The sequence below is a fragment of the Rhipicephalus microplus genome, chromosome X, assembly GCF_043290135.1.
Source record: "Rhipicephalus microplus isolate Deutch F79 chromosome X, USDA_Rmic, whole genome shotgun sequence".
Taxonomy (NCBI): Eukaryota; Metazoa; Arthropoda; class Arachnida; order Ixodida; family Ixodidae; genus Rhipicephalus; species Rhipicephalus microplus.
Window position 1 is genome coordinate 105,271,251 of NC_134710.1, and position 16,626 is coordinate 105,287,876.

The 16,626-nt window shown below is 43.5% G+C and overlaps 1 long non-coding RNA gene across 1 annotated transcript; it reads right to left on the reverse strand.

The window, feature by feature from the left end:
• Window positions 1-466: 466 nt before the first annotated feature.
• LOC142776938 (uncharacterized) lies at window positions 467-2,514 on the reverse strand. Its single transcript, XR_012887877.1, has 4 exons — window positions 2,405-2,514; window positions 2,287-2,343; window positions 949-1,084; window positions 467-821 (listed from the first exon to the last, which is right to left on the reverse strand). It is a non-coding gene; the product is annotated as an uncharacterized LOC142776938 (long non-coding RNA).
• Between the last annotated feature and the right edge of the window lie 14,112 nt (window positions 2,515-16,626).

Here is a 16,626-nt window from a genome sequence, read left to right on the forward strand (position 1 = left end):
CACACCTATACTACACTCAGTGACCTTCTGTGGCACATCCACCACACTTTTCTTACGGAATGGGACAACTTATACTGAAACAGATAGTCTAGCATTTCAAGTAAATTTGGCTCATTTGTAAATCCTGAAGTAATGAGAAAAAATAAGTACGCAGTCTTTTTTTTCAAGTTGTAACTTTGTAAAAACTTTATTTTGTTCATGCTCATGCCAATCTGTAAATACATGCATGATGTGAAACAACGGTGTCATGTTTTCAAAGCAGCGATTTATTACTTTGCACACATTACAAGAAACTTCCTGCTGAATGAAACACTGTGTTGAATGGGTAATTAATACTAAAATGCTATATATATGCATGCCAGGCTTGTCTGATGAAATGAAGTGACGTCATATATATATATATATATATATATATATATATATATATATATATATATATATATATATATATATATACATGCCAGGCTTGGTTGATGAAATGAAGTGACGTGATAAGTGTTGTGTGCATCCTTTCAAAAGGCTGACGAGCACGCGTAAAAGCAATGTGTGAAGATACCCTCACATGACTGTGAAAAAGCGGATAATTGAACACATTTATGAACTACACTTGTCGTGTTAAGAAGCTGACTTGCAAGTAAAACAACATCAAAGAAAGAAAAGTTAAAAGGGAAAAAAGTGATGATGCCCATGGTCGTTACTGCGGTTACAGCAAAGGCTGAGTAGTTCCAGGCCCAACGACAACCAGGCTAGCCGTATGCAAGCCCCTCACTTCCTCGACAAGCTCCAGAAGATGTAAAAAATCCCGTGATGTATTGCAGATCCTGTAATGCAAAAATATACAGGAAACACAAGTGATGCTCCTCCTGTTTGAGTCTGATGGGCAGCAAAACGTAGCAATGGTGATTGACTTGGAAAAGAAAGTTAATTATGAAAATAGAAAAAGCCAACCTTTTTTTTTTTGTCGATTATAACACAGCCCAACCGCAAGAAGTCAAACAGATTGCCTTCACTTCGCTTCTTCCAAACCTTGGCACAACAACTTCAATGTAGCATTGTTAAGTATGACCTTGCACTTCAGCTTCATCTATAAAGTAAAAGGGTTACAGAACTTCTTAGGTGTACAGCACGAATCCATAAGCATGTTGTTATTCAATTTATCAGTAGCAGCAGAAAACACAGCAAAGTTGTAGGGAGTACATAGCCTATGTCGTTAGGATGTTCCACCAATTTCAGCACACCAATGATGTTTTTTGTTTGTCCTATTTAAAAGTATGCTCAACCTGTCCATGGCGGGCATTATTTCACTTGTTAGATCATTTCACTTAGCAGTCATCAAGAGAGGGCATATATACTGAGTGGTTGTCCAGTAACCATGAAAAAGTTTTGTGCCTAGCTATTTTAGATACATAACACAGTAGTAACAGTGTCTGAAATGCAGCCTACATGTGCCACATGCATTGCAATGACCACTGCAAATCTGATTTTTTGGTTCAGTGATCACCACCATTTTTCTGCCAAAATATTGTCTGTTTCCTTACACTTTGAATACATATGGAAAGAGCAGGAGCTTTGAAAACTTTCTACTGTGTATAATAACAGTGGTCCTTCTCTGTTATCTGTCTCTATTGTGCGTTAGTTTGCTGTCTACCCGAACATTATCTTTTCATGCCAATAATGCAAGTCAAATAATTAATTGAGTGATTTCTGAAGTACGCCAAATAGGCGCACCATACTTGTCCCTTAGATCGACCTCCTGTATAACCAAAATGTACCCAATATGGACCAATTAGCTAAGTAATCTCCACTTCAAAAACGCAGTGCATCGAACACAATGTCAACTGTACGCAGTGCTGCTCTGTCAACAGCACTCGTAACTTGCCGCAACTTGCCGACGAACTCGAAGAACTTCTGCTCGATAAGCACAAAAACCAGGCCCGCCGCTTCTGGGAAATTCTACTAGCTGGCATCGCAAGTATTTTCCCCCTTTTTCTTCCCAATTTTCGCCACAACGTGGTTAAAAACTAATGTGCAGCACTTAGCATACCAATCATCAGCTGGCTAAAACAATTATGCTCATCAAATCTAATCGTTAAATCATCGCAAATGAAACATCGTGGTGTGCAAGTAAACATATATAACAACTTTCTTCTGCGAGAGTTCAATTAAGCAATTATTGTAAGATGCAGTGGTGAAATACATGAAGGCGCACTTCTGTGTTATGTATCGGGCACTGTAACGACGCTCGCCCACGCATTATCGTTTCTTGAACGAAAAAGTGTTGCCTACCTGTCAATAGGCGACAAAAGTGCAGGCTTCCCGGGACCACACTTTGTTGTTTGTTACCTGTAAGAACAAAACGAAGTAAATATACGCAATCGCGGTATGTTTGGCGTTGTATACTCACCTTACGACAAGAATTTCACGATTTATCCTTGTTCTTCGCAGCTTGCCATATCCTTCAGCGACGAAAATACTCCCCAGTAGTCGTGATTACATTCTTCTCGCAGATTTATATGCCACAGAACGCAAAACGCGGCTCGCAGTGATGATCAGCTGTTTTTTATACAGAGCAGCCATTTTGTGATTTGGATTGGATGTAAAAACGACATGTGGCTTTGATTCTCAAAACACAAAAGTGCATCATTTACTTTTAGCAATATAATTCATTCATGTCAGCGCTAGAAGCCTATAAATCAAATTTCTTTTAATTTGCGTGGGATCTTTTTGTTTTCGTATCAAGCTCGCGAATAAAGTAAATAGAATATACGACCTTTTTACGGCTCTCAGCCAGAAAGTCACTAAGGTCCTTGAATTTTTCTCTTCAAAATACCCCAGAATACTCCAAATTTTTCCCTCGCGTAAAAAATACATAGAATATACGGCCCATTTGCAACTTTCTGCTATAAAGTCGCTAAAGTCCTTATTTTTTCATTAAAAATTCAAGTTACTCGGATAGATTCTGTGAGAAATTAAGGGAAGTAGAAGTGGACGGCTCTGCATCTGAGCGCGCCATAATAATATGCAGCCAATAATGACGACATTGTGCGTTAGAGTTCAATTAAAGGATAAAGTGCAAGCATTGGAACATTTCTTGCGGTGTCTTGTTTTAGTGAGGTTACTGCAAATGTTATTGAATTAAAAGTAAAACTTTCTGGTAAAGGTAGAATCAACATGGAAGTTTTTCTAGATTAGGCTGCGCTGAAAATCTAACCCCAGTCTTTCCCGCTGCCACGTTTTTGGGTACGTCTACTTTGCGTGTGGTGGCGAGAGCTGCCGTGCCGAAGGGTAGCCCCTGTGTCAAGTCTCGCTGGGCCCTAGCGGTCAGGAGACGGGCCATGACCGCAGCGCACCCTACGCGCTGCGCTAGCCCACCCTGCCAGGGTACGTTCACTTTGCGCGTTGCGACTGAAGTTGCTTCGCCGGAGGGTAGTCCCTTTGTCGGGCCTCCCTGGCTTGTATGCCGGGAGGCAGGCCGCGTCTGTTTGGCGCCGAACGGTGGCCCCCTTGCCAGGGCATGGCCGTCTGCCCGAAAGAAATCTTCCCCCCACACAACCCTGGGGGGAGGCGGTGCCGGGACAGACGTAGGATGATGATGGGTTGATGAGCCTTGATACCTATCTGGTTGAAGCAAAACCTATATAATTCATTGTTCTACTCTAGACTATGCTACGGAATACTGGTCTGGGGTACCACTACAAAAACCAACTACAATAGGATTATTCGTCTACAAAAAATGATACTGCGCATTTATGAAAGTTATCAGGGGCCATGGTACCAATTAAGCACGTCACCGTTATTTTTAAAATATCAAATGCTTCAAGCAAACAAAGTTTATGACTTCAAACTACTGCAGTATATACATTCCAATGCACTATATCTAGACGACAGCAGCAGTAATGAAGTCCCATACGACATGAGACTGAAGAGAAGACGAACATTAAAAACCAGGACTAACTATGGTACACAAACAACCAGCCACCAAGTACTTATGATCCTGAATAAGCTAGAAGGTCATATTGAATTCTTCACGACTAGAAATGCATTTAAAAATAAGGTGAAGGAACTGTTACTTGCACAGGCTTTGAGAGAATGACTATTGCAACACATGTGTGTGTGGGTATATGTGTGTGTATGTGTGTATATATGTGTATGTGTATATATGTGTATGTATATGTGTGTATATATATGTGTGTATATATGTGTATGTAGGTGTATATATGTGTGTATATATGTGTGTGTATGTGTGTGTGTATGTATATATATGTGTGTATGTATATATGTGTGTATGTGTATATATATGTGTATGTATATATATATATGTATATATATATGGATGTATGTGTATGTATCTATGTATACTATTGCATTCCATGCGTTTGATTGAGCTTGATTGTGTGCTGATATCAATACTCCTTTTGTTATCTTATGCCTCTGTCTATTAAAAAAAAAAAAAAAAAAATAGCACAGTAACTATGTGGACGTACGAATGCGAAAGACTTTGTATTCCTAACGCATTGTATATCAAATGTGTAACGATTTTTTTTATATTTTTGTTTACTGCCAATGAACTACTATTATGCCATGTAATATGATGTTGTAACATGTTACGGGTACCGGGGCCCCTGTCAGGCGTTGTTCGCCTTTAGCTCCTGTAACTTTCTTGAAGTTGTCAAGATCAAATAAATCTTATTCTTATTCTTATTCTTATGAGTTAAGTGTGACTCTGGGACAAAGCGTTTCGGCGCCGCGTCTCCTTCCTATCTGACAACGGCACTCTAAATCGTTAACAACTTTTTTGTAAACACACTAATCACCACCCACGGGACGGCTTTCAGCTCTCCGATAGTAAAGTCACAGAACACATATCAGTTTCTAGTACCAGGCCCCGGATTTGCCGGAAACTTCCAAGTTCAAGTGATCACCTGTAGGGGGCGAAATAATCAACCGCGGCGCGTTTCTGCTTCAAACACCCGTTGTGGATCTACTAACCTCTGTCGCCACTCGCGCTATTCCACTTTTTTGTAGGGGTACAGTGGCTAGAATAGGAAAGTGTGATGAGCGGCAAGCGGCGCTTACGGAGCACACTGACGCCTCTGAGGAGGATCCACGCGTGGGCGCGCGCAGTCGATTATACGGGAGATAGGTTAGATTTTAGAGCAGTCATGCTTTTCAATGACAACGAAGGTACTGAGCTTAAAATACAGGTGGTCACGCTAGAAATAACAGATAAATACAAATATCTGGGCGTGTGGATAAGCAATGGGACCGAGTACCTGAAGGAACACGAAATATACGTGACGACTAAAGGTAACAGTTATGCAGCAGTGATGAAATATAGGGCACTGTGGAATTACAATAGGTATGATGTTGTGAGAGGAATATGAAAAGGGGTTATGGTTCCTGGGCTGACGTTCGGCAATGCGGTCTTGTGCATGAGATCAGAAGTTCAAGCAAGATTAGAAATTAAGCAACGTGGAATAGGTAGGCTTGCTTTAGGAGCTCACGGGAATACACCAAATCAGGGAGTACAACGTGATATGGGACGGACATCATTTGAGGGCAGGGAAGCTAGCAGCAAGATAAAATTTGAGAAGCGATTGAGAGAAATGGGGGAAGAGCGTTGGGCTAAGAAGGTTTTCAGCTACTTCTACATGAAGAATTTCGATACAAAATGGAGGAAGCGAACCAGGAAATTGACTGGTAAATACTTAGAAAACAGCAGGTGGCCAAACCAAAAATAACTATCGGTTAAGAAGAAAGTGAAGGAAACGGAGACTGACATGTGGAGAATGGGCATGATTAAGAAGTCCGCACTAGAGATCTATCAAACTTTTAAGCAGGAAATTGCCAAGGAAAGAATCTATGATAATACTCGGGGTAGTTCCCTACTGTTTGAGGCCAAGACGGGAGTACTGCGAACCAAGACATATCGGGCCAAATACGAAGGGGTAGACACAGTATGCAGTGCGTGTGGAGAGGAAGAAGAAACTGCTAAACACTTGATAATGTTCTCTAAAGGGCTTCACCCTATAGTTCGGGATGATGGCGCAGAGATTTTCAAAGCACTGGGGTTTAGGGACCGGGAGGGCAAAATAGACTTTAAGCGGGTAGACTTAACTAGGAGGAGGTTATCTGATTGGTGGCTAAAGTCAAGGCATGAGTGAAAATTAAACCCTTCACTGCAAAGTACGAATCCTCAAACTCACTTTTTAAAGAAAAAAAAATAAATCTAGTTTTTGGTTCATTAAGTATTAATGCTTGGTGGCGCTAGCCACCGCCCGATCTAAAGGGTACAGCCATATCCATCCATCCATCCATCCATCCATTCACGTTGTCTGCATGTTTCCGAATATTTCGTCGGGTGCATTCGTCCTCGCTTTTTTTTTATTATTGTCGTGGTGCTCTCATACCAACGCTTCTGTATGCGCTCTCATAGCGGGAAAACAAAGTCATTGCTTCGTTTTGTGGTGCACTACAGGCTACAAGACAGGTTGTTCGGCGTTCCAAAGGACGAAGCTCTGCGCAGTGGTGGAGAGTGGTCCGGCGCGCTGACAAGCTGCTTCAACTAAACTTGCCTGTGTGAGAGCTGCACTTCGACGAGAGGTACATCTCCCGGCACTTCGAGCTCACTGTGAACGTCGAAATTGCCCGCATTGAAACGGATAGGCCCATAAGCATCCTTGCCGTACGGGGGGCGGGGGGGCTGTGTATTTCAGGGCGCGCCCTCCCTAATAATTCAGTGTATGAGGCAGATTTTGCGCCCCCCTCCCAAATGACTAGGAGGGCGCCCGCCCCTGTGCCCCCTTCGAGCAGACGCCTATGGGTAGGCCTTTCGAGGAAGTTCTTCGCATTTGTAGACGCCCTTGAAAGATCATTTTTTCAAAGTGATTTAGGTAAAACGAGCTTCACAGTGACAGCTTGAAAGAGCTTGTTTCCTGATTGAAAAAAAAAAGTCACACTGAGCTGCGCACAACATGGTCCTAGCCTCACCAATTAAGCGAACAAGTTCTTTTCTGCTCACACATTTGCGTCTTTACGCAAAGGCACTCAACAAGGAGTGAGCATCTTCCCGTGAAAAGAGGAAGTACCTGAGGCTCAGGCGTGTCACCTATAGGTTCTCATTCCAAAGGAAACAGTGTTCTGTGGGGCGCTTGTGAACTATAAAAATTTTTTTTTTGGGGGGGGGTAAAAAAAGACACGTGACCAAATATTAAGGATGCACTGTTGTAAACAGATAGTGAGTCACTACTTGGAAATCCGTTGTATGACCAGTGTTCAGAAAATAAAAGGTCGTTATTCAAATACCGCTCGAGATTCTCGTCTCTGAGTTTGACGCTACGAATTATGCGGCTATATTTACAGATTACTGCTTGGGGAAATGAGGGTTCGCCGTGGAAGGTGTTGCAAGCAATGGCTCACAACTTAGCTCATCGTTCCAGTCTTCTACCACTTCACATTGATAAAATGTTTCAGTGCGGTCACGCGCTGCCTTTAGGCACCCCATCGATGTTTCAGTTCAGTCGCACACTCGCGTAGGCATCATGTAGTTCCAGAAGCTAATTAACATATTTTTTGGTCACCATTTGAGGCCATGCACGTGCAACAAAATATATTTTAAATGTTTCACATTGTCCGCGCGCGTGGTTCATTCCCATCTCTGCGCAACGCATCGCCACCTTGGGTGAGGTGCAAACGTTTGCCAGCGTCACCTGGCGGTTTCCTTCTAACACGTTACGCGCTAGCCGGCGCGTTCATCACACTTTTCTATTCTAGCCACTGTAGTAGGGGTCCCTCGTCAGCGTCAAGTTCTAATTTAAAAATGATCAAATAATACATTTTTTGTACCGCTACACATAAAAAGCAACTTGTTCTTCTAGCAAGTCGTTTTTCTCAAACATGTGCTGCGTCATCAATTTCTTGTAATAGTATTTCATCCAGCTGACTCGAGGTCAGCAGCAGCCTATTGACATCACTATCCTCATTTCCACTTCCTCCGTGCTCATTTCAAAGTTGGGAGAGGTTCTTTGCAGCAACGTTTCTAGACTAGGTAAGTTGCAAAACTGAGCGATGTTGCGCGGCGCCACCACTGCCAGCGACGAATATGGCGCTGCTGTCGCATCCAGATTCGCTCACTGCATGCTCGCTCACAGAACACCTAGCTCGCTCGTGTCACTACCGTAACCTCCATCGCTGTGCATGTTGCAGTGCGATGATATCTGTGGAGGCTTCTTTCTGCGTTAAAATTTTTGTGCTTCAGAGTGCCCTGTTCTGCTTTGTATGTGTTGCGTGTTTTCAACATGCCCGGATGTTGCGTTCTCGGCTGTAGAGTAGCTACAGGAAATAAGAGACACCACGACATTTCTTTTGTTCCCACGTGTACCTGAGCAGCGAGAGGTATGGGACCACGCTATTCCTCGTGCGAATAAGAAACTGCCTCAGCACCTCACGTGTGTGTGATATGCAATTTCATGAGAATGACATCCTGAAGACTTTCACTCACGTCATATGGTAAGAAGGTACAAATCGCAAGAAAAAAGTGGGACCTCGTCGAAGGATGCATTCTACGAATATTCCCGAATTTGCTCGCTTACCTTTGTCGCGGGGCCCGCGACAAAGAAGCGAAAGCTGCCCGATAAGAGTGGGGTATTTTCCGGAATATCATCGACGAAAACGAATAGACTATCTCTTAGCACTGAGTTCGAATACAGTGAAATAAGTCCCGACATGCCGTCAACTAGTGGCGTCATTTCGCTTCAAGACATAGAAAACTTTATTTTGCATGCTGGCGGAAAGTTGTTCAGAATGGCGAGACAAGACGTCTTGTGGTGTTTCTAGGGCTCAAAGAAAAAAAAGAGCGCTGTTTGTGGAGAAATACGTTGTCGTCGCAGAAGACATGACAGTCACCATTAGCAGCCGTCACCATCACTTAGCCAAGTCGCCTGGTAATGCAGATACCATCACCCGAAGGGCCGAACTTCTGGAGGACATAGAAAAGCTGCAAGTGTGTTCTTATGTCCCAGTTGATTGATATGTGGGGTTTAACGTCCCAAAACCACCATATGATTATGAGAGACGCTGTAGTGGAGAGCTCCGGATATTTTGACCACCTGGGGTTCTTTAACGTGCACCCAAATCTGAGCACACGGGCCTACAGCATTTCCGCCTCCATCGGAAATGCAGCCGCTGCAGACGGGATTCGATACCGCGACCTGCGGGTCAGCAGCCGAGTACCTTAGCCACTAGACCACCGCGGCGGGGCATGTTGTCCCAGTGCACCAGCAGGCAGACTTGTGAGTAATCACTACGAAGTGCTCACCGATACCCCAAAGTGCGGTCTCTGCTCGAAGCTTTGGCTGCAGCTGTATTAACAGGTTTCATTAGAGGAACTCCAGAAGAAGCAGAGGGAAGACGTGCTCAAGAAAATGGCCGCACGCGTAGCTTTTCGACGGTCTAAGTTGCGAAAGAATGTGACTGACATGAAAAAAAAAGCTGACTACATAACCAGACAAAAGCCACAAGATTGCGGCACATTGTTGTAATTTATTTTCAAGCCCGAAAAACACAGCCACAAAAGAGAATGCCAGACATTGTAATTGGGTCTTTCGCGTCTAAAAATCTATTGCGAACGTACACCAACTAGCAACTAACCGACAGACTCGTATGTTATGCTATATATATCAAGCATTGTTTATTGTGGGCAGTTCAGAAAACCACAATTATACTGTATTACACCACTGAATATTACGCAGTATTAAGTTTCTGTGGCAGCACAGCAAATCTCGATAATATACTTTTGGTAAGCTCTTTCAGAACGGCCACCAGGGCGTCTTGCCATGACTACGCGTTTTCGTCTGCTAGCGAAAGCTTGTTGCGCCGCCAGCGCCACCAAACCGGAAGCTGTCCCGGCGCCGTGTTATAGTGTTCTAGAATAATGGGTAGTGAGCCCACTCTACGGGGAGAGGGTACGTTGCCGTGGCGCAAAAAATGTCAACGAGTTTTTGTTTTCTTGAGTGCCCGCGTGGCGGCGCTACCATCGTCAGCAATGGGAGTTTTCTCCTTTTCACTCCGCTTCTGTGTTGGTTGTGTGTCTTCGTCGCTGCAAATTTACGGCCGAGCAGTGCTTTGTCAATACGTTCCATTTTTCAGTTCTTATAGTTGTGAATAATGTAGATTGGTAGTGAACACCTCGCGGTCATCGACACTTAGTGCGGAATGGCACCACGTCGCCAGAACCATTGTTATGCACCCGGATGCCAGACGGGCTACGTTCACGTGAAAGGTGCTCCAAAACCGTCACTGTTCGTCGTCCCCAGGGATGAGAGACTCAGAAGACTGTGGGAGAATAATTTACACCGTGCGGACAAGCCACTCGAAGACACAAGTGCGGTTTGTGAACTCCACTTCGAGCCTCGGTACGTAATTCGCGATTATGTGCACACCATCGGCGGTAAAGAAGTGCGGATCCCACGCGGGAGGCCTATGTTGAGCAGTGACGCTGTTCCCACTATTTTGCCAAATTTGCCATCGTATCTCAACAAAAAAGCAGTGAAAGAAAGGCCGCCTCGAAAAAGGAAGTCTGAGAGTCATGCTTCGCCAGTGAAGCGCCGGCTGTGCACGAGTGGCAACTCCACGGTGTTGCACACAAACACCGTAAATACTCCGGATCCAGACGCTGCAGCATCGAGGCCAGAAAACTAACAGCTGGCCATCGATGTAGAAGTTTCTTCTTCAGAAAATCCGCAGGAAGACCGCAAGTCTATGTCGTTATTTAGCTGTCTTGAGGTACCATCGCCGCACTGAACTAAGCACATCTTTCCAGATCACAAAGGCATTGTGTACTGCACGTCCGTGTTGACACCGAAGAATGAAGTGCGATGGGAAAAAGTGGTCATGTTTTTTGAATCACGCATTGCGAGCTACTGCAAAGTGTTCATCAGAGGTAACCTGTTGAAAGAAGGCACCGTGGAAACAGAGGCAGCAGCAGAAGAAGTGCTGAAAACAAGTGATCGTATGTGAATTTGCGTTGGAGCAATATCTCACGAAGACTATGAAGAACGATTTTTTACGAAGAAGCTAAAGGACCATGTGGTTACATGCAACGAAATGTACTTCAGCATTAAGTGTCTTGGCCAGGTTGATAAAAAAGGTATTTATAATGTGCATTTTTACTAGTATGACAGCTATAACTCTTGTCGCTACGAAAGATTTCTTGCCAGTTATTGCAACCTAACTCACTGCACCTTTCTTTCAGGTGCACAATGTGTGTCTTGCCGCTATTTGAAACGAGCACTGCAAATCCGACGAGCCCGGGTGAAGCGAACAGCAACAAGGAATTGCCAATATGCAGCGCTGAAGTTGCGTGTTGTGGCCAGAAGAAACACTAGATTGTTTTCTCACTTGAAAAGTGTGAAAAAGAAGCTGGAACAAATGCAAATTAGGAATGTTGCTATAAAAACAGAAACTTTAGAAGCACAGATTGCAAGGCTTCCACCAAGACAGCAGCAAGCTGTACGACAGTGCTTTGCAGCTTCAAGAGTAAAACCAAATGGGTTGCGCTACACGAAAAGCTGGGTTTTAGATTGTTTAATCATGAAGATGAAGAGCCCTCGCCTGTATGAACACCTTCGTCGCAATAACATCCTAGCCCTTCTATGTAAATCAACCCTGAAGCGCTATGTACATGCATACCGCACTGTGTTTGGCTTTAGTGAGAGAGTTCTAAAGCAGCTAAAGGAAAAGACAGCGGAGCTTGATGTTTGGAAGAAACACGGTGGATTGGTCATCAACGAACTTAAACTGTCAGAACATTTTTCAATGAAGAAGTCGGGTGCAATTGAGGGTTTTGTGGATTTAGGTCCATTTACAACTTCCACGGACAAAGGTGTACCATGTTACCACGGTATGGTTATCCTTTTCGTCCCATTTCAAGGCAAATGGAGTCAAGTTATTGGTTACTTTGCTACACATGGAAACATGAAAGGTGACACACTCGCCAAAGTTGTCATTGAAGCAACCATACTAGCGGAAAAGAGTGGGCTCTTTGTGCATTTTATTACTTGCGATGGTGCAAGTTGGAATAGAAATATGTAGAAAGTACTTGGGATTCAAGCGACAGCTGACTCTACTACTTCGAAAATTGAACACCCCAGTGATGCATCACGGCACCTATATTTTATATCTGACTTCCCACATCTCATCAAATGCCTACGGAACTCGCTGCTGAAGTCTGGATTCAACACCCCTGCAGGTCATGTAAGTCTGATGTTTTTTACGCATACCACACATTGGATTTCATATATGCTTACATTATCTCCAAGCTTAACCAGGTGCATTTCAATATGGTCCACTTAATTTCATTGCAGGTTGATATGCAACATGTAAGGGAAGCTCACAAAATAGACTCCTCCAACGTGACCCTTTAAGTGATGCCAGGCATAACACGGTGTCACCTGGATCCTAATGGATTTGAGAAGATGAGGGTCAGCTATGCCTTCCAGCTTTTGGGGACAAAAGTCTTCCAAGCTTTCCACCTATACAAAGACAAGTTGGAAGCAACACTTGGAAGGATGGATGTAACACAAGAGTTCTTCAGGTGAGTCGTCTCTTGTCATATGCTGGTTAAAATTAAGTAGTGAAATATCTCATATAACCAACTTGTAAATGAAAATTATATCTTAATAGAATGCATCATACACACCGACATTTGGGCGAGTTGGTTTTGGTTCATAGTTATGAACGGCGCAAAACACACGAGACACAAAATGACGTCCTTGTGTTTTTCGTCATTTTGTGTCTCGTGTGTTTTGCACCGTTCATAACTATGAAGAATGCATCATGCAATGCAAACTACAAAATTATGAAAACAGCTGTTTTGCATATTTCAGCAAAATCCACCAGCTCATAAGAGTGATGACATCGCGGTTCTCTGCTGAAGCCCTCAGACCGTGTTCATTTGGAACAGCAGTGCTGCAGGATTTTCTGTCCTACCTCAAAGCATGGGAGCAGCATACGAAAGGTGGAGGAGGCTTTCTGAGCAATTCCACTGCTGCTGGCCTACGTGTGACCATTTCGAGTACACTAGAGTTGCTTGACTATCTCACTGAAAATGTTGGCTTTAAATACCTAATGACTGCAAATACTAGCCAGGATCTTTTGGAAAACCTTTTCGGTATTATCAGGCAATCTTCTGGCAGTAATGATCATCCAACACCAACTCAGTTTTTGATTACAGTAAACTGCATGTCATTCTATGGTTTAGTTAAAGGTGTCAGTCAAGGAAACTGTGAAGAGGGCATGCTAGGTTCCCTTTTGGAAGTTAGTAGCCCACGAGACACATCGCAAAATTCAGCAGGCATGGATTTGGCACTGAGCTCTTCTCCGAATGCGCAGGCGTTTGTTATACCTTCCCAGGACCACAGCCAGCATGTTGCGAGGAGCGACTCGAGAATTATATTTTACATTCCTGGCTACGTGGCACGAAAGTGCATTTTGAAAAGCAATTGTAAAGATTGTTTGATACTACTTACCGCGCCTGCCCCAGACGAAAGCTTTCAGCTTGCAAGGTTGACACTATTTCGTGACAACGGTGTACTCCTATACCCAAGTGCTTGCCTCTTTCGGTTCATAAAGAAGCTTGAAGACTTGTTCACGGGCTGCTTTTCTTGTGAACAACTCCATGCAGACAGCATTTTAGATGTGCTGACCATTGTCAAAGCAAGGCTTTGGCAAGAGCCATGTCTCAATGCTCTCTCAAAAAATAATACAATTCTATGTTGTTACACGACTTCATTTTTACATTAAGGGGCTAAATACAGACAGAGCAGGCAAACGCCAGAAAGCAAAGCACTTAAAGATAAGCCGCTGCTGTTAAATATTTTTTCCTTGCTTTAGAAGATTTTTAAAAGTTTAATATTATTCCTGTGTGGATTTTACAAGTGTAGGTTAAACTTGATGTATGAATCCTTTCTGAATATTCTTTTTCTGTTTCACTGACCCAAATACGAGAGAATGCCAGATTTGAAAAACAAGCAAAATAGTATGTAGCCACTCGCCACGCATACTATAGCAATAAACCCTTGACTAAGTGGCAACTCTGCTTAATTCAATTGTGAATGGTGACTTTGGTCCTTGGTGTACCATCAACAGTGCGATTAATATGATCTACGAGAACATCTGTAGATCTCTATAAAAATGCATGTTATTTGAATGGAAATGTGTCTATTATTTGTCATTTTCAGTATTCCTTCTGATTCAGTGTCTTTACTTATTGTGTGAACAATATGTGTTGAGTGTTCATGTGTTTTTGTGAACTTTTTTATGCCAAGTGTGCTATTGAAAATATTTAGCATCTTTTTGTGATTATTTGTAGTTGTGAATATTTTTCTAGCATTTATTGGGCTGTTTTAGGAGACATGCTCTTTGTCGCACATGCTGATAAGTACATAATGGGGCAAGGCCCTCTTCAAGATATTTCAGCTTTTTCCATCTGCTTTCACTTTGAGAAAAAAAAAATGAAAGTGATTGATATGCATGGCTTTTGAGGAGTACGGTCGTCGTGCTGCCCCACCAAATAAACTTTCAACTTATTCCCGTGAACGATTGTTGTCTATATTTTTTTCCACACCTTCATTACAAATTCACTTTTATTTCTTGGGCATGATTAGGATAGGTCTTTCCTTCTGTGCACTACCACACATTTTCTTGCACTTTTCAGGAGAATATATCAGCTGAGAGCGCGTAAGGTGCTTAAGTTTGTAGTAATATTGTTTTATTTAGTGAGAGTACGACTTCACTAAAGTTACTATTGAGTACAAACGCTAGCATATTGGTGGAGAAATGTGAGCCGCTTATATGCCACTCTGCGACTTATTAAATTAGTGATCATGAAAACATTAGTTTCTTTTATCTAAAGGCAATCGATGTCAGCGCACGTTAAAATTTCCGGAGTCCTCCACTACGGCGTGCTTCATAAGCAGAAAGTGCTTTCATAAATCAATTATCTAAAGGCAATAACACTGCGAGAGCGCAATACAAAACTGGCTGTTTACAGCGTATATTGCATCCCGCTGATGACGCGCTCATGTTTAGCGATACTTCATGCGCCAGAACGACGGCCAAAGCAAGAATATGCTCAGGCAAAAGAAGAAAAGCAACGAAAATGGCTATGAACAGGGGTTGCACAAGAGTAGTTTGTGCTTGAAGCGCTGGCAAACTAACCTTCGCGCTGCGTTGGCCGAGAGCAGCAACGCGTCGCTTCCGTTGCAGGTGGTGGTGGCGCCATCTACCAGGTGAGACATAAAGTGCGTCAGTGCACGGCCTCCAGTCAGCCCACTACCCCTTTCTAGAACACTTTAGCCGTGTGCCGGCAGCTGAATATAAGATACCGGCTATTCTCACCAGGTCGCAGCAGCGGCGGCATCGCAACCGTTGTATAACCGTTGGCCGCCGCTTTCCTTCCTCCGTGGCCGCAGTACAGAGGCTAGAACGCTTTTCTAGTGTCCGGAGCGGCGGAGTATTGGTGTAACATTTCTCGATCCTGTGGGTAGGTGGCGCTGCCGCTCGCTGGCACGCATTCAGCGCGGCGCTTGCGCGCGCTATCCTGCCGTTCTACACCTTGGTAAATGAGCGTTGTTTCCTTCATTTCACTTTTGGCAGGTTCCTTGGTCTTATCATCAACGCGAATTTTGCTCAAAAGACTGCTGGCTTCGGCTGAAAAGTACGCGAATGTTGCTTGCTGAATCCGCGTACGTTGTAGCTCTGTTGGCCGCGATTGAAGTTCTCGATCTTGCTGCGCGGAATAGGTATCCTGCCTTGTACCTACCCTTTTATAGTGTCTCAAAATGAAAGCGCCCTCGGCGTTGCCGCGGCACTAATTACGCAAGCGCCCACATTGTCGACAAACTAAGTAAACAGCTTAAAGTGAAACTGGGCAAAACGTTACGGCGCCTGGTCTGCAAACCGCGTACCATTAGTCCCCCACGTTTTTGCTGAAGACAGCACATTAACCGCGTCAAAGTAATATTGAAAGAACACAGTAGGTCAGAAATCAGCACATGCAACATCTTTACGGTTTATTGTATAACTTTTTACAACACGAAACTGAAACACTGAACTTGACTCGACACTCACTGGCACCGCCTCATCTTCAGAAGCTTTTGCTTTTGTCTCTGCAAATTTCTAGATTTGTTGGAGGCTTTGGCGAGAAAATGCAGCCTCGTGAGAGCATGGACAATGGTGAACAATGCTGTTATACAGCGAAAGAACTTATAGTGTATGCAGTGACGTACAATGCAAAAATTGTTTAACAAAGACAGGATATTCTTGCCATCGAGATGATTAAACTTAAATAAATAGTAGGCTATATGAACAAACAAGGGGAGGTCATTCACAGTGAAGGGTGATGTTTTGCATTCACCTGCGAGGACAATTGGCTCTCGTGCTCAAGAACAATACTGCACAAAAGGACATGTTTCTAAAGAAGAAAAGAAAAATACACACTGTAATGTCACAGTGGTACAAGCTATAGCCCACCTCTTCAATGGGGGAGGAAAGGCATGGACACTTGTTTTTTACGATAATAAATTGTGTATACCCACGTCGGAGAAAAGCCTCCTCACCCAGCATGAC